Source organism: Equus quagga, chromosome 8 (genome assembly GCF_021613505.1).
Source record: "Equus quagga isolate Etosha38 chromosome 8, UCLA_HA_Equagga_1.0, whole genome shotgun sequence".
Taxonomy (NCBI): Eukaryota; Metazoa; Chordata; class Mammalia; order Perissodactyla; family Equidae; genus Equus; species Equus quagga.
The window spans coordinates 25,220,851-25,230,113 of record NC_060274.1 but is presented as its reverse complement, the minus strand read 5'-3'; the positions used below and the strand labels follow the sequence as shown (position 1 = coordinate 25,230,113).

General features: G+C 40.3%; 1 long non-coding RNA gene across 1 annotated transcript; it reads left to right on the top strand.

Moving 5' to 3' along the window:
* Positions 1–285: 285 nt before the first annotated feature.
* Positions 286–6,944, top strand: LOC124244126 (uncharacterized). The gene is made up of 3 exons (XR_006889891.1): positions 286–525; positions 4,038–4,161; positions 6,537–6,944. It is a non-coding gene; the product is annotated as an uncharacterized LOC124244126 (long non-coding RNA).
* The last annotated feature ends 2,319 nt before the right edge of the window (positions 6,945–9,263 follow it).

Sequence of the window (9,263 nt, the reverse complement as noted above, 5' to 3'; positions counted from 1 at the left end):
AGGATGTGCTAATGTTATGATGTTTTGGTAATATTTTCAAACCCTAAATTCTTCTCCTGATCAGACCATGTCACTTAAATTTAACACTGGAATAACATTGGCTTACAGAAATATTTTAACTGGTGTGACTTCACCCAACTCTGATGCCAGAGTTCAAAAGGGTGTGTAAATAAGATGGGAGGAGGGACACATTATCACTGACCAACAACAACAACAACAAAAGTAGCTCAAAACTGTTAACAAGCCTAAGTCGAGAATGATTGGAGGCTTGTGAAAAATACTATTTAATACAAAAATAGAAAAATTGCTTTTAGCAATATTCAGAGAAAGAAGAGTAATGGAGACCCAGTCATTGCACAGATAATGCAACTTTCACAATGTCACAGAGAAGGCAGAACTGCTGGTTCTATTTCCATCTTCTCTATCAGGGATCTTCGCTTTGGAAAGGAGCGGGCAAACGTCACCATTATGGTGGAACTGAAACCCTCACTTTGGAAAGTGGTGGCGAGGAAACAGCTGTATTCTGTAAGTCATCAGTTGAGAATCTAAGCTCAGAAAGTGCATGTTTAGAACATGAAATCTTTGTAAATTTGGTCACAAAATGTGTCCAATATGGAAAACTATGGAAAACTGAAAATGTTTCCCTCTATCCTGGAAAAATATAGATATAGGCTAATATTGTCCATTTCTTTTAGTAGCCTCCAGAAAATAAAGAAAAACAAGTGACTTTAATATAATTTCCCAAAAACTTTCTAGAAAATTACGCTAAGCTTATCAGCTTGCTTTCATGACTTATAAGTATCGGGAATAGAAAGCAGTGATAATTAGAAATCAGCACTGACTTATTAAAAACAATTCATGCCAAAATAAACTCATTGCATTTTTATAGTCTTCAGTCTTCAAAGTGGAATTTAATGGAATATTAGGTTAAACATGTAGAAATATGTGGAAATAAAGTCAGAGGAGACTCCGTTTATGGGAATTCATAACTGGCTGAAGAGCTGCATAAGTGCCATAAAATAATTTATGCCTCTATTAGTCTCTATTAGTGTGCAGCAAGAGTCAGTACTCAGCCAGCACTGTTGGATGTCTTTATTAGCAAGTCCAATGATGAAGTAGGAGTAAGCCAGGCTTACCAATTCCATGTCAGTTACCAAAATGGGCAATAAACAGACACCCCACTCTGCGGCTAAAGCGTGCAGGGCCTGGACTCCGAGGGGAGTTTGGATTCCAGCTCTACTTCTCAGGAGCTGTCTGGCTCTCGACCTGCACCTAGCAGGGCCGTGAAGGTCACGTGGGCTAATGCACGTAAAGTACTTGACTTGGTAGCTGGCACAAGGCAAGTTCTCTTTTCCTTCTCTTTCTACTCCCCTCTTGCCTGGAAAATGAGTTTTCAGAATTAATTTAACTGAGTCACTAGTGTTTTGGTTCATATGGAATAAGAGTCGTAAACAAAAATTGATCCAAGTGCCTAAAAACTGACATCACCTATATGCACAAAGTCCTCACTGTTCATGAGGCTGAATTCAAACATCACTACTAGTAGCTTCGGGTTTATTTTTTCAGGGTTTCCACTTAGCAAAAATACACACAAATAGTCATTATGTATTATTTCCTCTTCTTTCTAGGTAAAGGTTAACATGACAACTTTTTTTCACAAAAGGTACAAATACGTGCTATTAAGCACTTTTCTTTTCTCACCCAACGGTATATCCTGGAGACCCGAGACATCAGTATAGTGAGAGGTTACTCATTCTCTGGAATGACTCTAGTTAGTCCAGGTTTAGCAGGGTCAGTAGGAGTTTGCCAGACTTGTGGTGGAGGGAGTGGCTTTCCACAACCAGGAAACCGGATGTGTCAGGGTCTATTTGCCCATTTATTCAGTTTTTCAACAAATGTTTTTTGATACTTTATATGTGTCAGGCCATAGGCTAAATAGTTTTTCTTCATTATGTCATTTAATCCTCACCACAATTTTACGAAGTAAATAATATTATTATCCTCATTTTATAGATGAGGAAGTCGGGGCTAGAATGACTAAGTACGTCATCCAAGGTCAAAAGTTACTCCATAGAGGAAGTCCAATTTAGACCCACATCTTTCTCCAGAGACATGCTCTTAATCACACACTTGGCTTCCAGAGAAAGGGCAGGAATGGATCAGAGAGGGTGCTAGACGTGGGGGCAGCAGTGTAAATATCTGGGGGCGAAGGAAGATGAAGTGTAGAGGAACCGAAACTCACCTTGTGTTGAAGGACCTGTGAGTAGTACTAGCAGTTGCGCTGCAGGAGCAAAGCAGGAAACGTGGCAGAAGACAACTGCAGGTGCCGGCATGACGAGGGATTGGGAACCCAGCAGTGGGTGGCTTCAGTCCTGCTTCTTGAGCTTGGGCCAGGCTGCAGTGTGAGCATCCTGCTTCGTCAGGCCCTGAGCTTGGGACTGGGAGAGACTGCTGAGTCTGCGAGGCTGCAGGTTGCATGGGGTAAACTGCCACAGGAAAACCATGGAGTTAAACATGCTTGTGGGTGACCTAGAGTGGGCTCCGGGCTTCTCTGGGAAGCATGGGGGTCACCGGACCTCTTGAAGCTCTGTTGAGCTGCGACTCAGGCTCCTGCCTGGGTTGGGTCAGCACACTTTGGGTGTATCTGTTGTTTCTGCTGAATGCCAGTTGTGACAGTTGAGGTAATTGTCGAGCATCTTTATTTTTGACCCTCACTGTCCCTTTAAATTGCTTCACTGGGGCAAGCTCTTCTCTTTACAGTGATTGGCAGCCTCCATGAAATCTTCTGTTACATTTAGATAATGAAGACTTTTACTTTATGTCACCAAACACTGTCACATTGGAATCATGAAGATGTCCCATATCAAAGCCCTCCCTGTTATTAGGGAAGGAGTGTAAGGCTGGGTTCTCCACTCTTTTCTTGCAGGATTTCTGTTCCTCTGTGCCTCTGTCCTCATTTGGCTAACTTTGGGGTTCTGAATCCCTTCCAAACAGGGCATGATGGAAGGGAGTGAGAAAAAGGTGCAGGAAAGTCCTCATTCACTCGACAATCCCCTGGTGATCCAGCTCCCCCTCTCTGGACTTGGCAGGTGGGCAAAGCCAGGTCATTCTACCACGGGTCCTCTCATGGGCTCTTAGAAAACCCTCATCTCTACCCCCACCCCTCAAATCAATGAAAGTCTTTCAACCACACTTCCCCTTGAGAAGGGCAAATGCTGCCCTGCTTAGGGTGATCACTTACTCATCCTTTAGATCCTGTGCATCCACCAGAAGCATCAGCGTCCACCAAGGTGTGAGTCATCATCTAGACACCCCTCTTACAGGACTTACAACAGCTCTCTGCCCGCTCAGCTCTGTGCTGGCTTCTCATGCGTGGCCTCCTCCAGGTCCTAGACCCACACTCACATATTCTTTGTTCCAGGACTCTGGGCCTGCTGCCTCATCTCAGCACAGCCCACTTCCTTCACATCCCTGTGGAAAAGATTCGTTGGCTCATCTCTTGTCCTCTAGATTTCCAGGTGGGAGTCAGATACCATCTAAAGTGCAGAGGACAAACAGTAAGTTGTTGGAGGAGTCGTAGTGAAGTTGCTTTGCTTAAGTGAGACTCCAGGGGCCAGCCCCTCCCACTACTCTCTCTAGAAAATTCTTCCTTGAGTCCTGTCTTGAAGTTCTCTGACTAGGTTTGAGGTTAGGGCTATCATCTGCTCTCCTGGACCAGCAACGGCATGATTGTGACTCAGCAAAGTCCTTTTCAGATAAGTTGTCTCCTCTCTAAAAATTCTCTTCCGATCTCCAGCTGAAGACCCTTTTTCACTTTGATGTGGTTGAGGCATTTAAGAGTCATCTGAAGTAGATCTTAGCCACTTACTTTGAAACACTTTTGCTTCTTAGTCTATCTCCCCACTTCAAATGTGCCTGGGCCAAAAAATCCATTGAAATATCAGGTACACCATAGATATTATAACCAAGACAACCTCCTTTCCCTCTGCTTCAACCGGAGCACTCGACTACATGACTCTTCTGCTCATATTCCACAGTGGGAGCCCCATGTGACACTGGCAGCGTGATGGGGAAGACAGATAGCACGCAGGGACGCAGATAAAGCAGTCAGGACAAACTCGAGTGCATCGCGTGTCGAGGCAGAGCACACATGAGGAAGAGGTGAGTGGGGGCAGCCGGCTCTCTAGCTGTGCAGCCTTGGAGCAGCAGCACGTAACCAAGAAGGTAAAAGATAAATGCCTGGGTTCAAATCCCACCTCTACCACCTACTAGCTATTTGACCTGGTGAAGGGATTTATCCTCTCTATGACTTGGTTTCCTTATCTGTAAAAGAAGGATGATACTAGTTCCCTCTTATGGTTGTTATGAGTCTTCAAGGAGTTACTGTTTATAAAGTGCTTGGAAAAATGCCTGGCATATAATAAAGGCTACGTAAAATTCCTTAAATAAATATAAAATGCTACTGTCTTTGTCTAAGTCTTAGGCCTTTGTGCTGAATGATTCAGAATTACCTTTCATTATTCAACTTAGCCATGGTTTCTTCTGAAAAACTTCAAATAAAGTTGTTGAGTTACTGCTTTCAACTCAGATCCTCGACATTCATTCAGGCATCACTTTTCCATGCTATCAAAGTATTGTATCCATATCAATATCACCACAGTTATCCCACGGTATTGCAATTGACCTTCTCTCTCCATAGACTAGAAACATGCTGTTGAAAGTGGGAACCACAGCTGTATGACCAGAGAATCTGACACACATTAAATATATGGTAACTGGATTAATAGAGGAATGAGCGATAGAGAAACTGTAATAGATAAGGATAAGATTACATACTTACGATTTGATATTTTTCTTTCTTTCAAGGTAGGAAGTCTTCTCCAGTTAGTTAGATATTTCACAGGTTCTACACAGAATCATAGTGTCCCGAGTCACTTATAAGACAAAGAGGCTGAGGATTCAACTAAAATTTAAATTTACAGAAACCTCAGTTGAGTTTAATTACTCCATGTAATATTTGCCACACTCGTCCAATATGTTGAAAATAGAATTCAGTTCAACAAATATTTATTGAGTGCCTTTCTGGGCACAGCCCTGTGAAAGATGTAAACAAGGGTAAAAGCTGGCCCTGCCATCCAGGAACGAAGAGTCCAGCAGAAAAAACAGATTTATAAGGGACTTATAAAACAAGGTGGAGTGTAGCAAAATAAAAGCCTGGGGTTCTAAAGGAGAGGGGGTCATTTATTCACTGCTTCTTTTTAAGAGTTTGTTTTTAAAGTGAAGTTCCAATTCCTAATTACTTTGTCTCTTTCTGATTTGTTATTAACATTCCCTCTCTTGAATTTACTGTACTAACTGTGCCGGAAAAACAATTACATAATTGATTCTACAATTCACACAGAAATCAAAAGTCTGTTTTACAACAGACCTTCTTTTCCATCTTTCAAATTCTGTTTTCTTATCTTTTGAACGAGCCTAGGTTAATCTGTGTAGCATTTAGGTGGCAGTGTTCCCTGTATAAGATATTAGTGTTGTCAGTATAGAATTTTGGAGCTTGAAAGGAATTCAGAAGTCATCTAGTATAAACTTTATTTCTTTCTTAGTTTCTCTCTTTCTTCCTTTTTTTTTTTTACAAAAATCAGGAGGTGGCATAACTTAACAGCAAAGCTAGTCACCAGAACAGGCAAAAGAAAGCTCCGACGTCCTGATGCCCAGTACAATTCTTTTTCCCATTATACCATGCTGCTTCTAGAATAATTTTAGACTATAGGAAATGCAGTCCTCGAGAAGATATTTATAAGTCTCTGGCTCATTTAGCATGCCGTTGTTTGGGATATCCAGCTGCACACTTTGTTCTTGTCAGTAATAAATTGTTTCCTGACAATTTGGTTGACAAATGGGATCCCAGCCCCAGTGATTTGCACACATCTTTTAAAAAATGATCAGGTTAACCATTCCAAATAGGCTTTTTGTCCTTCACTCATCTTCTAGAATGGAGAGAAGGAAGACACAAGATCCTCAATAAGAGCATAAATCACAAGTACAGACAGAACTCGGTTTATGTAACACTTAGGGAGAAGGTGCCCTTTTATGAGCTTTTGTAATCCAATGGAGATTCTCTGAAAGCCACAAAACCTCTCCTCTGCCCTGAAACTGGCTAAGTTTGCTTTTCTAGCTTCCCAGTGGGCTAGGATACAAAGTTTGTGGACATTTCAAATATTTGAAAAGCAAAACAGAATGAAGAGGCCGGGGTATGCAGGGGTGGCCAATAAGGATTCTTTTACAACTCATATTTCTCTATTGGAAACTGAGCTTTCTGGTCACATCAGGGCAGAATAATTGATAGCAGCTGCAGATGGGAAGGTTTGAGCATGCCTCTCCCCAGGCGATACTTTCTTTGGTATTCTCTATGGTATGTTGTAAAGTATAGCAGTTCAATATTGAGTCATAGTTTCTTTAGTCACCTAAGTGGATTAAAACGATTTATTTATTCATTTTTCTTCATGAAACTTGCATTGTTCTATGTTCTTCCTTAGCCCGCCTCTGATGGCCATGACATTTGCCCTGTTATCAGTGCAGGGGGTGTCGGGGACACCTTTTCCAGGATGCAGTGTGGAGCAGAAAGCGAGTAAACACAGTGAAGACAGGCTGACACCATCTCAGTGGCCAACTGGCCTCTTGAAGTCCGGAATCCTCGGCCTGATCAGTGAGGAGAAATGAGACTTAAACGAACGGCTCCTGTGTGAGCTTCCATCGTTAACAATAGCAAGATAAAGAAGAGCAAGTTGATCCTTGAAGTGTTTGAAGGTCTTCGTATAAGCAATAAACAAGTTGGAATTTAAGAGAGAATAATAACTCAAAATGGTGAAAAAGAGTCCAATATATTTCAAAACTGACAAGTTAAAAAGAGAAATAGAGGAGCTTTTCTAAGATGGATCCTCTTAAAAGGCAGTTCTTTGATTCCTTTAATAAAATATTTCTTCAAGAACTTCGTATTACTTTCCTTTAGTGAAGAGTTCTCATTTTAAATGCTCCTGTTATGGTAAATAGAATGGAAAGGGTATGAAAAGGCTATTAAAATAATTACAGAAGTTCAGGTCATAAATTATCTGTTGATTCAGCCTGTCAGCAGGTAACTCAATTGCTTCAATGTTAAGACTAATTGGCTAGACTAGAGAATTCGCTATGAATGACTTGAGACATCTGGATCAGGTATAAGTTAGCAGCTCTGCCAGTGGGATCCAATCTGCACTGAGAATTCCCTGCGTTTGAGCAATAGTCATCAGGTGTTATTGTGTTATTGGAATTTTGTGATATTAGTTTACCATCATGCCGCAAAGCATGATGGGATAAAACATAGGCATTATAACAGCGTGGGATAATGGTAACCAGGAATTTGGGTGGTTCATCTGATAGAACATGGCCAAATGAAACAGTTAGCTAGTGAATGTTTACCATGGACTGGTTCATCAGCTAACTAAATTATTTTCTGTTGCTATGTTCAAGAAAACTCATATTTAACCAGTTTTGCATGCTTCCTAAAATGCCTAACCTAAAAACTACCATCTTGCCCAAACTCCTCCTTTCCTGCCCCTTTTAAAAACATAAGACCAGGCATAGTTTATACTTTCATATTGGCATGTGTGTGTTTATGTAGAGTGGATCATCTGAAAAGAATCATTTCTTTTTAAATAAAGAATCTCCAGGGACCAGAAAAATGCAGGGTCTAGCCAAACCCGGAAATGAAGTCAGCAGCAAGGCACCGTGGTCTGACTTAACCCCCATATCTTTGTGATTTGCCACTCAGCTATTGTCCTCTCTCTGTAAACATTGCTAATTGGCTGAAAAACAATAAAACCAGGACAGTCAACAAAATCCTGCCTTACTGGTTGCGTTCACCTAGTGACCAGCAAAGCATTTTCAGTGTGACCAAGGGCTCGTTCCGCTCTATCTGAAGTCCTGATGCCTTTTTACTTCAGTAAAAGAATCATTTGAACTTTAAAATTATATCAATACCAAGTGTCTCACTTAGTCCTGTGTTTGCCGGAAAAAGAGGTGTTCTGCAAAAGTAAATTTCCTAAATATTCAAAACTCACATGTTTTTAACTTTAAAACTTAAAAAAAATCTGATTATTTTTATTGGAGACATTTATAATTATATTTGAAACTACGCTCTTAAACATATTAGAGAGCATATTAAACATAACTATTTTTATGACTGAGGTATAACTATAAATATGTGTACCAATGCAGGCCCATTAAAAGTATAGACAAGTTTTGCCTTTTAATAAATCTCAAGATTTTCTCAAATTACTATATTTTATTTGTCTGCTTTTAGTAGTTTTTCTTTTATTTATTTATTTATTTTGAGGAAGGTTAGCCCTGAGCTAACATCTGCTGCCAATCTTCCTCTTTTTGCTGAGGAAGACTGGCCGTGAGCTAACATTTGTGCCCATCTTCCTCTACTTTATACGTGGGACACCAAGCATTGCATAGGTCTGCACCCGGGATCCGAACCAGCAAACCCAGGGCCACTAAATTGGAACGTGTGAACTTAACTGCTGCACCACAGGTCTGACCCCAGTAGTTTTTCTTTTAGTTATTTGTCCTTGTCATTGTTGGAGTGCTTGCTCAATTACTCAGTTCTATCTTTTTTCCATTTATAGCTTCTAATCTACCATGGTCTAGAAAGTGCATAGTTAACATTCTTAAAATTTTGTGAAAACAGGAGAAAAATGTATTATGAAGTGAAGGGATTTTACCTCCTGGATGTCAGGAAAACTATTTCTGTTGCCCAGAGGCCTTATTTGCTTATGTAATTGAGGGACAAGAATTATTTGTTTTCAGATGACACTAGATTCGCTTTGTAGGGAAATTCTGTGATGTCTGTGTAACTCTGCCACTAAAGTTCCAGGTGCTTTAAGATGTTGGTGAATGTAGAATGAACATACTGATAATAATAAGGGCTCTTATAGACATGCAAAATATACATTCTAGCACATATTCATAAGTGGCTGTAGTATGATGAAAATGTTTTGATGTCAGGAAAATGAATGCTCAAAAGGCTGACATAAATATTGTGGTGTATATGTTTTGTTTTAATACTAACTTAGCTATTTTTAGTTTGAGTGGATCCAATAAAAATCATCTGCTTATGTTTCTGTTTACACATTCTAAAAGGGAGCATTAAGCCAAAAATCATTGGCAGAGAAAAAAACAAGCTAAATGAAAATTAGAGATGGACAACTTATTGCCATATAGAG